The sequence below is a fragment of the Rhinatrema bivittatum genome, chromosome 8 (assembly GCF_901001135.1).
Source record: "Rhinatrema bivittatum chromosome 8, aRhiBiv1.1, whole genome shotgun sequence".
In the NCBI taxonomy this organism is placed as follows: domain Eukaryota; kingdom Metazoa; phylum Chordata; class Amphibia; order Gymnophiona; family Rhinatrematidae; genus Rhinatrema; species Rhinatrema bivittatum.
This window is the reverse complement of record NC_042622.1, coordinates 25,980,166-25,994,259: the sequence shown is the minus strand read 5'-3', so window position 1 is coordinate 25,994,259 and position 14,094 is coordinate 25,980,166. Positions and strand designations below refer to the sequence as shown.

General features: G+C 42.9%; 1 protein-coding gene across 2 annotated transcripts in view; it reads left to right on the top strand.

Annotated features, from left to right (window-relative positions):
- TSHZ2 (teashirt zinc finger homeobox 2) overlaps positions 1-14,094 on the top strand; it is a 313,195-nt gene that overhangs the window by 128,881 nt on the left and 170,220 nt on the right. The window lies entirely within an intron of this gene.

Here is a 14,094-nt window from a genome sequence, read left to right as displayed (position 1 = left end):
TTTCCGTTTTATTCTCCATTTCTTTTCGGATTATTCCTAACATTCTGTTTGCTTTTTTTTGGACCCCTTTCACAGACCGAGCCAAGGATTTCAAAGAATTCTCCTCAAGGACTCCAAGGACCTTTTCCTAGGTAGTGACTCCCAGTCCAGAGTGCAGCGTTGCGTGGCTGTAGTTGGGACTATTTTTTTTCCCTGTGTGAATCCCATTAAATGTCGTCTGCCGTTCACGTGCACACTCTCCTAGTCTCACAAGGTCCTTCTGCAGTTCCCGCGCAGTCCGCTGCTGTTTTAACAGATTTGAATAATTTTGTGTCAGCTGCAGGTTTGCGCACCTCTCTTGCCGTTCCCTTTTCCGGATCATTCATGAGCATGTTTAACAGCGCAGGTCCCAGGACCGATCCCCGCAGCACTCCACTAACGACCTTTCTCCATTTGGAAAGCTGACCATTTAGTCCTGCCCTCTGTTTCCAGTTTTTTTTAACCAGTTACCAATCCACAATAGAAAACCGTCCCCTGAGGACTCTTTCATTGGGGACTTTGTCAAATGCCTTTCGAAAATCCAAATACAGTACAGCAACCGGCTCACCTTCATCCACGGGTTTATTTACACCTTCAAATAAATCTAAAAGTTTGGAAAGACAAAACTTCCCCTTGCTGAAACCATGTTGACTCTCCCCCATTAAGCCATTTCTATCTATACGGCGTCTGGCTTCTACCATTTTCCTGGCACTGACATCAGGCTCACTGGTCTGTAGTTTCCTGGTTCACCCCTGCAGCCCTCTGTAAAAATCGGCGTCACAATGGACACCTTCCAGTCTTCAGGAATCATGGCTGTTTTTAAAGATAGGTTGCAGATTGCTAGTGACCTGGAGAATCTCCTCTGAATGCTGCAGGGCAGTTCTGGACCTCTGTTTCACTCTTCTTTGAGTGATTCATTATCAAACTACTGACGACTGTCTGGAAGTTAAAATATCAAACCAAACAGACTAGAGTTGTGCCTTTCTTGTGGCTCACTGGACCTCCCACCTATATTTTCACGTAAAAGCAAAATGACAGCCCCGGAAGAGGTAAATCAAGGGAGGAGAGATCAGATCACACTTCTGAATTATAAAACTGCTCTTAAATGTCTGGTTAATAATAAAGGGGAGATGGCAAATAAATACTCCCATGTGTTTGGCTTTTAGAAACATAGAATATGACGGTAGATAAGGATTTCAAGGTTTATGTAGTCAGCCCAGCTCCATTCCTGCTGCAGTGGCATCGCCACCGGGTGATATCTGGCTTTCTTCTCGTTTCTTCATAAGCAGGGGATCCTCTGTGTTTTCACCAATTCTTTCAGTTTCTGTCTCCAATTCCATGCATCCACCACTCTTTCTCAGAAGAAATATTTCCTGCTACTGCCCCTTGGACCCTCCTACCTAACTCCTGGTTGCAGAACGTTTTTTTCCTCTAGAAAGGTTTCTTCTTGTGCACTGTGATTACTTTTGAGGTATTTGAATGTCTCTCCCATATCACCCCTGTCTCCTTGCCTCTGGAGCCTACATATCCGGGTCCTTACATTTCATTTCATAGGTTTCAGAAAAAAAACGTAATCCCTTCTTTGGGTGGGGCCAACAAAGCTTTTTGATGTCTCTCTGGGGCTGGAACCTCTGGGGCTAGCTCTTTTACCGTCTCTTTCCTCCAGGAGTACTTTGTGGTGGTGGGGGGAGGGGAGGGGGGTAAGAATTTCTCTTCCTGGGCTCTGAGTGACTGGGGTGCCTTTAGGTTTCTTCCCGGGGAGAGGTAGAGCGTCTTTGTCCCACTGTGTGTGCTGTGTTGCCACTAATAACACGGGAGGCTTTGGGGTCAAAATTAAATACTTTATTGGGGGGTAATCAGATGACAGATAACACAACACAGAACAGCTCCCAGCAGCACAGGTGATCTTACAGTCCTTTTCCTTCTGTCTGTGCATGGATGTCTGTTACCAGGGCAGGGGAAACAGCCACCCCTCCAGGTGGACAGGATATCCTTTGGTGGGCTAGAAAAAAACCCTCTCCAGTTCTGGTAAAAAGGGTGAACCTGGTCATAGCACAGAGCATCCAATCCTCTCTCTCCCCAGGTTAGAAGGCTCCAAGCGGGTGCCCTCAAAGGTCGCTCTTTGCTAATACTCACGGTTTCTCAAATGGCCCTTGATCTCTCTCTCTCTCTTTTCTTGGTCTCCAATCCCTGATGGAAGGTGCAGTTCTGGAAGCTTCTTGCACTGAGCAGGAAGAGGGGCAGCAAAATCTTCCTCCCAGATTTTGAACAAAATTTCTGCTTCCCAAAAACTGAGGCAGAACACCAGAAGGTCCTGACTTCGGGTCACCATAATTCTCCCATCCTCACTGAGTGGCAGATCTTCCCTATCCTGGGTCTCCCAGGGAGAGGGGTCCCCCGTACCCTCCCTCCAGGCAGTGCCTAGGGGGTTTCACCAAGCTTCTTACAAATAAAAATATCTATCAAAACAACCCGGGATGCAGTCCCTACCCACCAGGGAGTGGATAGGCAGGGCAGATCCCTAACCTGTCTCACAGGCTCCCAAGCAGGGTTTGCCAGAGTCCTAATGGGAAGGCCTCAAAAATCCAACTCAGGAAATAACTCCACTACCTCCTATAACTCCAAAAATCGACCACACTGCCCCCTGACTCTCAAAGACCTAAAAGCACTGCCCACAGTCTCTCAGTAGAAAGCTGCTTGTAACCCCTTGTACAGGGGGATGGCCGTTCCAACACCCTCAAAGGGAGAGGCTGTAGCAAATGGTTCCTCCCCTAACTTTCTAACCTATCTGCTCTTGCTGGGATTGCTAAACTTGGGTCACTAATGGTAATGATCCCGAAGGATCCATTACACATAGGATGTATGATTTTCTTTCTCTGATTAGCAATCACTACTTTTTGCACTAAGCTTCATTTATAAATGTATCTGATAGACACATAAAATGCAACAGAGGCCTATGATGGCTTATTTTTAATGTTATTTAAAATTGTATTGATACCAGTATAGCATTTGTTTGTTTGTTTTTTGCCTTCTCACATCTCATGTGCCACTCACTTCTTATGACCTTCCGACAGTGCGAAGTGCTCTGCCAGTGCTAGCAAATTGCAAACACCTCACCTGTTGCAGCTGCCTACGGCCTGGCTACTAGCATCTCCAGTCTGTTAGCGGGTCCAGAAACCGAGCGATGATTCATGAAATGCTGTAACCCAGGGAGTCTTGGACTTGAAAGAATAACGCTGTATCTGCATCTCCCCTGTTGAATTTTAAAAAGAAAAACAAACGAAAAACAGAACTTTTTTTTTTTTTTTTATGTCTGTTCTGCTAGAAAGATATATGAGCATGTTTTTCAGGAGCTTACATTTGGGAATAAAAGAGACTCAGCAATGCGCACTGAGGGCTCGAGTCTAGCCATGGTCCATCTGGGCTTCAAGAACAGAGAGGGATGTAATCTCGGCCTAGCTTGATGCTATCATGCTAGGGCGAGAGTACACTGTAGAAATCTCATCTTTGTTTACCTTTCCTCATTCCAAATCACATCAAATCTTCACTGATGTGTCCTGTGCTGTCCGTACGTCTGACTGTGCATGTTAAACTGGCCCCACAACCACCAAAACCTCACCTCGTGTTACTAGTTGACCCTACTACAGTGGTATAAATAGTTGATTACTGTGAGACCTTTATAAAGAGCCGCTCTCTCTTTCACTCAGCATTTATCACGAGTGCCCCCTAACCACACCCCTTGTATCACAGGTGCTATTCATGTGAAATTTATAGCTTAATGATAAATCTAAGCCTTATATGGTTAATATGAAATTCAGTGCTCACCAGCTCAGTTTGTCTTGCTAAGTGCCACTGCAGTAGTGGCTGACCTAAGCCTAAGCACATCAGTTTTCTGCAGTTTAGATTTAAATGGGATTTCAGCCATAACTTTAGCGGGCTAGCTGTGATTGAAGATTTTGGACAAAGTTAACTTGTTAAAATTAACTCTGCCACCCAGCACCTAGATGACGTTTTGTTCAGAAATTGGTATTTTTTTAAAATAATTTCTTTCCTAAAGCAAGTGCCCTTATTTATTTATTTTTTGAAAGCTTGTGCAAAGCATGTGGCACTCTCTGGGCCTTCCTTGTTCCTTTTTCTCATGTTCCTCTTGGAACCTGTTCATTTTTCTTATTCCTGGTCTTTTGTCTGGAACTTTTTTTTTTTTTTTTTTTTTAAGCGAGATGCCTTGCATAATGGCCTAGCACTCACATGACTAGAAGCTCATCAATGCGGTGCAGTGGGCCAAGGTTTGATTTCCACCACCGTGCTAAGCCAAGAAATGTTTCCTCTTTTCAATTAAAAAAAACGCAAACATTTGAAGGTGTTCTATGCAAGAAAATATCACTATACTCTACTTCCACTGAACTTTTTGGGATTGCAGGACTCCTTTCAGTCTCTGTTTGAACAAGATTAGAAATTGCATCGCAGCCTGCCTGAGTTTTGGGCAGAGAATACACTGGCAAGAAGCCTATGCTAAAGAAAGGATTTCCAAAGTTCAATGGACATAGGGCCGACCTCTTTTTACTAACGGGGGGATATGGGTTTTTCAAATTTTATACAGGAATTTTCCAAGGCTTTGTATAATCTTAAAAGTTAATTTTCTTCTGTGTCATAGCGTCTGTGCCACTTCTCATCTTATAGTCTTTGAATGAATAAGTTCTTCCCTAGTGCAGTTTACTGAGGACTTTGGAAAAGAAGTAAATCTATGATACAATCTTTGGTTGGCGTGTCAATACTGGTTAGTAAGGGTGTGTAGGGAAAACCAGTTCGGTTCAGAACGTTTAGTTTTTGGCCCGTTTCCAGCCAAATTTCATTTTGGATGGGGGAGGTTTGCTTTTCGTTTGGATTTTTTTTTTTTTTTGGATCATTAGTTTCGGCAAATTGTGCATGCTATTTGCCAAAAATGAATGATCTGAAAATTTTGTGACAGTTCCGGATGCATCATGGGTTCGGTTGCAGTGAACCAAACCAATAGTCAACTCACCTGTCCCATTTTTGCACTTTTGGATCACCTGACTGCAGGTCCCTACTGGTTAGTATTTTACCTCTGCCCCCAACGAGGCACATGTAAGCACACTGCCAAGCCAATGGCCTTTTCCTTGCATGAAAAAAGTCCCCATTTCCTGTATATATAGGGGTCATGAGACTTAAGTGTCCTGCGTTTTGTTTCCTTTATCATGAATGGTAGACCAAATTGCATCACTGAAATCCCATTGGATTGTGGGGTTTCATTTCCAAGTGCTGTTAATCAGCCAGGTCCTCACTCTTCTGCGTTGTTGAAACTGACAGACAGTATTTTCATGCAAGTCTGTGTTGTATGTGCTAAATAGCTTTTCAGATAATATTCACTTTCTTATCAATTTGGATAGGTAAACACAGAAAAAGTGCACAGTTTATTCCCTCCCCGCCCCCAACAAATCTGGTTCATCCACGTTTCTTCTTTCTCTGAACAGACTCAAGGATGGATCCCAGCTGGGTGAGGTTAGAGGCCATGTGGGAGTGTCCAGCTATTTTTAGATTCCGTAATGGTTTCAGGCTATGTAACAGTATTAGTTTTCAACAATACCCTCAATATTTGAAAATGCTGATGTAGATACATTTTGTTTAAACTTACTGTGCAACATATAGCAGATAATAATGCAGGCAGAAGCAGGAAAATGGGCCTGTGAATCCTATAATCAAGCAGTGTAAGAGTAGTTTCATCTTTACTGAAGCTCAGTTACTTGAATACATTCGCTTCTTTTGAAATGCACCACAGATATTAACATCTCCTGCAAAACTACGCAGTTTGGTAGGCTCAAGAATAACAGAGGTAGATTCAGGAGGGTCATCAGAAAAATATAGACCTTGACTGAAAGGTGGTGGATGTTCGGAAGAGGCTCCCCAGTGTGGAGGTAGTGGAGGGAAATACTGTGTGGGACTTGAAGAAAGCCTGGGACATGCACAGCTGAGGTCTGTGATATTGCAAGAGGACTGAGACTTGGCAAAGCAGATGGACCATATGGTTTTTAACTGCTGCCGTGTTTATATGTTTTTATGTTAAGTGCATAGGAAAGAAGTCAATTCGGGAACAGCGGAGAATTCTTGAGACTTATGAAGAGTTAAAATAATTCTTTAGACCAGAGACCATTGATAAATTCTAAGCATTTTCATTGTTTTGACATGAATGCAACTTTGCTCATCAACTTTAACTGTAATAGCATAACTAACAGCTCTCTTTAGTGGAAGAATTTTCTTGCTAGATTGTAGCCTGCTTTGATGCGCAGGGCAGCACAGTCGGCATGGAAGAGAATTTTGTGGCTGAGTTTTATCTGAATGTAGTAACAGAGTGTTAAGAAAACAGGTCTTACTGGATAGAATTATAACTTGCATGAATCTGATTCAATGCTGGGGTAACCATTTCTTTCTTTTTTTTTTTAACATTTTTTTTTTATTTATTACACTTTTTATAATACAAATAAAGTATGCATCGAAAGCAAAATCACAGATGCTCCTCATCATTGAAAACCAGAACAATTAAGAAAAAAAAGACTTTCTAGCATTCATTGACACTAGTCACCTGCTGGGGAGAGCACAATTAGAATAAGGAAAAGGCCTGAGTAATATTATAGGATCTATGTTGTAAATACAAGTACAAGTGAATTGAAGGACTATTTATTTATTTATTTATTTATTTAAAAGTATTTATATACCACTTTATAAAAATCGATTTTGTCAAAGTGGTTTACATTAGATAAAATAAAATTATAAAGAAACAATCAAAATCAAATTAAATTAAAATATACATGAAATTAATTAGTAACTGGAACAAATTCTAGCTTAAAATAAATTAGATATTTACTAAAAATAAATAAAACAAAAATTGTTGCCATGGGACTTGCTATTGCTATGGGAGGGGAGGAAGGAGAGGGCAATGGGGCAGAAAAATGAAAATAGATTAAAGACATAACTGACCAGAGGGAGGGAAAAGGAGGGGGGGAGTGGAATGATATGAGTGGAACTGGTAGAGGCTGTAAATGAAACAATGGAAAGCTTTATGTTTGGTCTTGTGTAGGTGTTTTAAATGCTAATTGAAATAAATGAGTTTTGAGTGATTTTTTGAAATGAGAGGAGTTTGTAATTGAGCAAAGAGGGATGGGGAGTGAGTTCCACAAAATGGGTCCGGCTACTGAGAAAGCTCGTTTTCTGGTGATGTCTAGCCTTGCTTGTTTGGGGGATGGGATATCTAGGAGATTTTGAGTAAGTGATCGTAGATGTCGAGCAGGTTTATAAATCCGTAATAAGGAGCAGAGCCAAGTGGAGGTCGGGTTGTGAATTAAGTCATGGATGGTAGACAGAATTTTATATTGTATCCTAAACTTTACTGGGAGCCAATGCAATGATTGCAGGATCGGGGTGATGTGGTTGTGTAAAGGAGTCCTGGTTAATATTCGGGCTGCACTATTTTGGATAAGTTGGAGGGGATGTAGTGAGGAATCTGGTAGTCCTAAGTAAAGTGCATTGCAATAGTCTAGCCCAGAAAAGACTAGAGATTGGAGAATTTATTTATTTATTTATTTATTTAGTGATTTTTTTTTTTATATACCGCGGCACGTTAATAACATCACCTCGGTTTACAATAAACAATAATTAGCAACAAGCTTTACAGACAATATTAAATAATGTGAACATATCATATATCATAACACATCATATATAAATTAAACACAAGTTGAGAACAAAGAACAATTAAACTAAAGATAATCATATTCTAATGTTAATAGCAATTTTAGATGATAAATGGGAGGTAAGAGACCGACAAAGTAAAAATTTAGCAGCGGTATAAAATCAATGGGCGGTGATAACTAGGCGAGTAAATAATAATCAGAGAAAAACAGGGTTAAGTAATAGGCATTACTAACGGCAATTACAGAATGGTTCTGTAATCGCAATAGAAGACTAATCTAAGAAAAGCCTTAACCTGGTGCTTTATCAATAAGAAAATGTATGTGAAGGATCATAGAAAATAAACTTGTTGTCATCATACACAGCAATGCATTTGCTGGGAAATGTTTTTAAGAAGGTAGCACTGAGCCCTATCCACCTGGCTTTTGCGTAACAAAAACATCTAACTAGTTCCTTCAATTGTCCTTGACATATCGGGGAAAAATGTTCACTCTGCCCATAAAGCAGTGAAGAACGCTTCTGCAAGCAGAGATCTCTCTCCATTTCTGAAGCAAAGACCACAATTATTGTTCCTCTACCAAGGTCCTGGACCCGGACAGCTTCAGGCAAGGCATAGACACCCAAGCTGTCCATCGATACGGAGGGCTAAAAACGCCCAGGGAAGCATCCATTTTATAACATACGTGCGATGTGCGTGCCTGTTTTAAAATAGCCTGATCGTGCACACACGTGCGTGCAATTTTAAGTGGACGCACGCCTACGCGTGCAAACGCTTCTACCGCAGAAGTGGGGGGGATTTTAAAAGACGCATGTGCCAAAGCCATTACCAGTTTTCCCAGTTTGTTCCCAGTTCGCCCAGGTACGGGATAGGACTTCCAATCCCCCCCTAGTTTAATAGCCTCCCTTCTCCCCCATTAGCCCCAACCCTTAAAATCCCGCCAATCTATTTGTTTATCTTTATTTTATAACTCGCACGTCCTCCATAGCAGAAGTAAAGTTGCGCGGCAGGGGACCCCTGGCGCGCGCCTGTGCACGTTAAGTATTTACGTGCAGGTTTCAATCTCCCAGTTCTGGCGCGTGCCGGGCTTCTTATATTCACCTTCAAGTTTGTACCTGAGGCAGTGAAGTGACTTGCCCAAGGTCACAAGGAACATCTGGGAGAGAAGCAGCATAGACATTTAAAAAAAAAAAAAAAAAGAAAACCAAATAAAAGATTCAAACCTGGCTTCCCTGGGGTTTAGCCTGCTCTTCCTCCCTCCCGGGTGCGTCATAAAACCATCCCAGTTGAATGTTGCGTATCTTAACGTGATAGATGGCCGTGCCTAAGTCACATGCCAGTGGAAGGATAGTTAGGGAAAATAACGTTTCTTCTAAATAGCAGCAAGTCAAATTACATTTTCTCTTGTAGATAAATGAAAGACTGTATGGAGATGATAATAGTCCAAGAGCACAATGATGTCCAGTTCAGACGTCGCGCATGAAACATGCCCAGTGTAACAAAAAGGCCACTGTGGCTTGAAATATGGTATTGTGCCTATGAAAGCCTGCCTCCTATTCCTCTTTGCTTGGCTTATGATGAATGCTGTTCCTTAATACTGGGCTGGTGTTTCTGAAAAACCTACTTATTACAGAGGCTAAGAGGAGCCAGGAGCGCAGGAATGCCTGACTGGCAGAGATCAATCACTCCTTTTTTTTTCTATTTAAAGGCTCAGCTGATCCTTCCTCTCTAAAGTAACACTTCGTAAAAAGGGCTCACAGATAAATATGTAGATCCTTGAGGCCATTAAAGTTTGCCCAATTCCTCCTTCTTGCACGTGTGCAGCCTGATTGGGGGATATCAAGAGTGAAATGCCAGATCTCTCCGGAGGAGCTTGCAGCGCACGTCTGAAGGAAAGCTCGTGGTGACTAAGACTGTAAAATTAGATTGTTGGGTTTCCCAAGGCGCTGAAGTCCATTTGGAAACACAAACTATGATCAGGTAACGATGGCGAGGCCCACCCAGTCTCAGACGTTACTCTCGCTTTCTTCCTAATCCTCTGTGCTTCTCCCTTCTTGCATAAATTGGCTAGCACTGAAATAGTTTCATCAGCTTTGAGATTGGCAAAAAAAATGAAGAGTTTTAATCTTTTCTGCATTGGCACCAAACGTGAAAGATCCATTAGTTTTAAGTTAGAGCTTTGTCTCGTTTATAAAATTAAACATTTTGTGGTTTGTTTTTTTTTTGGTGCAACAGAGAATGATGCATTTTAGGGTTTGGTGGTCACATGCCTTTTCTTTGTCCTTGGAAAGGTTCTTTCTCTCAGTTTTCTTTCTCCAATCTCAAAAGCATTTTGGGAGCGTTTTCTGATAAAGGAGGACTGGCAAGCACAAATTGCTTTAGAAAACCTTAGAACATCAAGACAAGCCGAGGCTTGTCCTAAAAACCTGATGCCATCTGCTCAACCTGGTGAGTTTAAAATAGATAGAATCCCTAGGTCCATAGTCATCCGCGGGCTGTCTGAGTAAGTTAACTGGATGACTTTACCTCATTAATTTAAACCTGCTATTCAGCGGCAGAGCCTCACTGGATAAATTAGCCAGATAGTGCTGAATATCAGTGTTGCCTAGCTAACTTAGCCCCACCCTGGAACGCCTCTGATTTATCTGGATAAGTTTTAGCTGTCTAAACACTTACCTGGATAAATCAGAGGTGGGCGGCATGGCGGGATTTTAAAATCCTGCTGCTTGTCCAGCTAAATTCCAAGCTTAGTTGGACAAATCTTTTGAATATTTATTTATTTTATTTATTTGTGCAATTTTTATATACCGTTACCTAGAACAAAAAGTTCTATCTTAACGGTTTACATAATAAATTAACTTAAGACAGTTAAGGAAACAGAAATAAATACAATAAAACATCAATAAAATAAAATAAATAGAGTTATTTAAAAACGAAAATAGCATAAGTAAAGTTAGAAATAAAAAACCATAAAAGCTGCTATAGATTTATAAAAACTCTTGGGCATTATCTCTGTATGCTTGTAAAAAAAATATGGACTTTCCCTGTTATTATAGTTTCTTCTGTCTAAGTCAAGGCTTTGGAAGGTGACCCCCACAGTCGGTCAGGGTTTCAGGATATCCTCAGTGAATATGCAAGAAATCCATTTTTAGACCTAGGAGACATTGTATATGCAAAATGAATTAATGCATATTCATTGTGGATATCTTGAAAGCCCAATTAGCTGCAGGGTAACCAGAACAGGTTTGGGAAGCCCAGGTCTAAGTAACTGAACCTGCATGACTCTTCCAGGGACAACAAGAGGGCAGCCCTTAGCAGGGCCGGTGCATCCCAGTAGGCGAGCTAGGCATTCGCCTAGGGTGCCAGCCATTAAGGGGTGGCAAAGAGCAGCCATGTGGGGTTGCAAGCAGCACCCATCCTGTTCACAACTGAGAGAAGCAGAGACTCGGCAGGCCATGAGCGGCGCCTCTGTTTGTGAGTGTGTGTGAGAGAGGGATTGTGTGTGTATGAGAGTGTTAGTGAGAGAGAGGGAGGGAGCCTGTGTAAGGGTGCATGGGTGAATGAGACAAGGAACCTAAGTGCGTGCAAGAGAGGGGGGCCTGTCTAAGTGAATGATGTCTGGGCCAGAGACGGGGACGGGAGGGGAGAGGGGGTGGGTGCAAGGCAGAAGGTTTGCCTAGGACGCCTAATACCCTTGTACTGGCCCAGATTGTGAACTGTGCAAAAATGAGTGTAGAAAGGAGCTTATGGGTAATGGAGGAGTAGCCTAGTGGTTAGATCAGTGAGCTACAAACCAGGGAAGCCAGGGTTCAAATCCTACTGCTTCTCTTTGGGTCCTTGGACAAGTTGCTTCACCCTCCATTCCCCAAGGGAAAAAATGCCATGGGAGTCACAAAGCTGCAGTAATTGGCCCTGCCACTCTGTGATTCCCAAGGGGGCCAATGACCCCCAAGTACGCTCCCCCCCAAAAAAAAATAATAAAAAAATCTCAGGGGGTCTCCATAGACCCCTGTCCAACCCCCTTTCTTGCTGCTCTTATAATCAACCTATTGTAAAAATAAAGGAAAATAAAATGTTTAACATTGGCCACTAGACCCCACCCCCAACAGCCTCCCCCTCCCCTTCATTACAAAAATCCATCTGGGATCCCTCCTTACTCACAAAAGTAGCCCTGGTGGTCCAGTGAGAGCTCAGAGTGCCTCCTTGGCTCCAGGCCCGGTGGTACTGCCATAGTGAAAAATGGCTGCCACCAGGCCTGGAGCCTAGTAGGAGCTCCGGGCTCCCACTGGACCACTAGGGATAATTTTATTGTGAGAAAGAAGGTCCTGGGGTGCACCAGAGTGGGGGGTGGGGTCCTGGCTTCCGGGGGCCAGATTTTTGTAATGAAGGGGAAAGGTCGGGGGTTGGGGCTGGCCCTGGTGCCTATGTAAAAATGTATATTTATTTTTACAATGGGGCCACCTCCAGGAGTTATAGTGGGGGTGGGTGGTGGGACAGGGGTCTGTGGAGACACCCCCCCCCCCCCCCCCCCGGGCTTTTTGACTACTTTCATGGAGTATGATGAAAATACACAAATTTATTTGTGGGGCTTCCACAAACGCTGGGCAAAAAAACCTCAAATTTTTTCATCAGTATAGTCTCCTGTGTAGTAATAAGATGGACACAGGCATCTTCACACGCTAAACTAATGAGCACACTCTTTCAGCAAATAAAATTGGAGTTAAGCAGTTCAGGCTTTAAAAGACCGCCCTGATAGAATTAAGAGAGGATCTCTTTAAGTAATGGCCCTGGGAGTGTTGGGGACGTACGTTAGCTTCCCCGTGCTCCTGGGGGCAGCTACACCTCAAGAGTTGTACCTAACTTCAGGTCAAATAACCCAGCTTGCGATTTTTTTTTTTTTTTTTTTTAGCAAGCCACATTATTTGGTGTGCATTCTTTAGGGTATTAATGAGCTGACTATCATACTTTTGCATACCATTCAGCTCCTTATGATGCAGGGACTTGTAGGGATTTTAAGGGCGGGCAGTGTCCATCCGTGGAGAATATGCTTGTTAGCATTCCAGGTGCTACCTGATTTCTTGCCGGGTGCTTCCTGGCGGGTTCTGCGGCCGTGCATTACTGTTTCATTACATTCTCAAAAGCGTGTGGCAGGCCCGGTGCACTTTGAATTCACCCTACATTTCACTGCAATGCGTAACTCTGCTCGTTGTGGAACTGAACCCACGAAAAGATGCTGAAAGTGGTGTGGCGAAAAATATCTATGCCTTCAACCGAACTCCGAACAAGTGGACATTTCTAGTGTATGGATTTGTTTATTTTTTCCTTTTTAGAGGTTTTATGGACCAACCCAAAACTAGCAGTCCTTGGAATTGCATCGCCGAACATGCTAAGCGGTGGAGACTGTGATTTACAGTACCTTCCCAACCTGGAGAGAGTAGCCAGAGTTCAGCCAAAGATGTAGTAATACGAGCCGCGCTTACTGGCTGCAAGGCCTTTTCTCTTTGCATCTTTTCCTGTGATGTTTTTAATCTCAGTTAGGAGTCTGTTGTGCCCGAGACTTGCTTTCTACGGCTTTCCGATCCCTGCAGCGTATGATAAATGATGTTGGCTGACTTGCCCGTCCTCCTGACTTGAGAAGTCATGGGAGTTAGCTAATTAGGGATGGGGGAGGAAGAAATATGGCAGGGAATTCACTGCAGTCGGGCAACCCGGGCCGGGTTCTGGTCTCTCGTCTGACCGAGAACGGATTCGCCCCGAGGGTCTTGATGTGAAGGCTGAGCTCATCGCTGCTCGCAGGGAAAGTGTTCTTCCGGGGTAAGGTTGACGTTCTGGTTGGACGACCCTGAAGATCAAATACAGCGCTGGCTGGCATCGATTGGGCAAAAAAAAAAAAGTACATTTCCCTTAAATTCTCCTGAAATAATGGAATCAACAGAAAGTAGCAAATGCAAAAATTCCCCAAAATACACAGGGCCTCATTCATGAAAAGCTTTTTCCTTTTCTGGACCTTTTGGTGAAAAAATTAAAAAAAAAACTTTGATGAATCCTAACCGAGGTATGTGGCTTGGTTGTAATTTCTGAAATAACAGCAAAGTATTTACAGTGTATTCTTACAGCTTGTGAGGAGTTACAATTCATCAAACTTCATTAACAGAGCATGGCATTTGGAGAAATCTGTAATTCCTTTCTCGGCAGAAGCCACGTGAGTTAGTCATAAAAGCAGCAATAAATGGCTTTCATTCATTCAGAGATGCCATATGGGCTGCTTTATAGGATTCCACTTTGTTACAGCAGCAACCAAACAAATCGCACTGTCGCCCGATAGCACCTGTCAAGAGAACGGTGCTGAAGGATGCCTCATAGCTCCGCCCTAG